The 654-nt window shown below is 55.5% G+C and overlaps 1 protein-coding gene across 1 annotated transcript in view; it reads right to left on the bottom strand.

Annotated features, from left to right (window-relative positions):
- The window catches only part of WT1 (WT1 transcription factor), a 37,979-nt gene that overhangs the window by 28,768 nt on the left and 8,557 nt on the right, over positions 1–654 (bottom strand). The gene's annotated exons all lie outside the window — the stretch shown is intronic.

Here is a 654-nt window from a genome sequence, read left to right as displayed (position 1 = left end):
GGCGGCTCGCAGCCGCCCTCCCCGAGCCTCCCGACAAACCGTATTTATAGATTTCCCTGCGAGGCGAGCAATCTCTGTCGCTTCAGCGCAGGAGTTCGCCCCGCCAATTATCCTGCACGCTAATCTCTCTGGATAGGCTTCTTTCCTTCCTTCATTACCTCATTCCCTCCTTCCCTTGACGTCAACTCACGTTCATTAGCGAGGTGGCTTCTGGAAGTGACAGAATTTTGCTGTCCCACGTCCAGTGTTGATTAATCAGGGATGATATAACCGGCCTACAAGAGGAGCCTTCCTTCGCGGAGGCACATTGTTTTGTGTGCGAGAGTTACTTAGCAACTCCAAGATACGGGACTGGCTCCAAGTTCACAAAAAGTTGAAGAATAAATTTTGGGGAACTTCTTTGCTCACTAAACACGTTGTAAAACTGCGGGAGACACGCCCAGCCCCCACGCCAGGCCGAAGAAGACAGGAAGCCGCCCTCGCAACGGACCCCTCTGTTGGGAAGGAGAGCTGGTGCTTGCAGCAAAGCTCCAGATGCACCTTTCTCCCGACACGGGGCCCCGGTGGGTTTTATTGCCCCGTTTACAGCAAATAACCTCCCTGGCAGGCCAGTCCCCGTCGCTTCTGGGAGCCCCGGGGAGGGCTCCGGGGCTG

The sequence above is a fragment of the Egretta garzetta genome, unplaced genomic scaffold, assembly GCF_000687185.1.
Source record: "Egretta garzetta isolate BGI_Z169 unplaced genomic scaffold, ASM68718v1 scaffold509, whole genome shotgun sequence".
NCBI lineage: Eukaryota > Metazoa > Chordata > Aves > Pelecaniformes > Ardeidae > Egretta > Egretta garzetta.
Note: the sequence above shows the minus strand (reverse complement) of the source record. Positions and strands in the feature narration are given on the sequence as shown.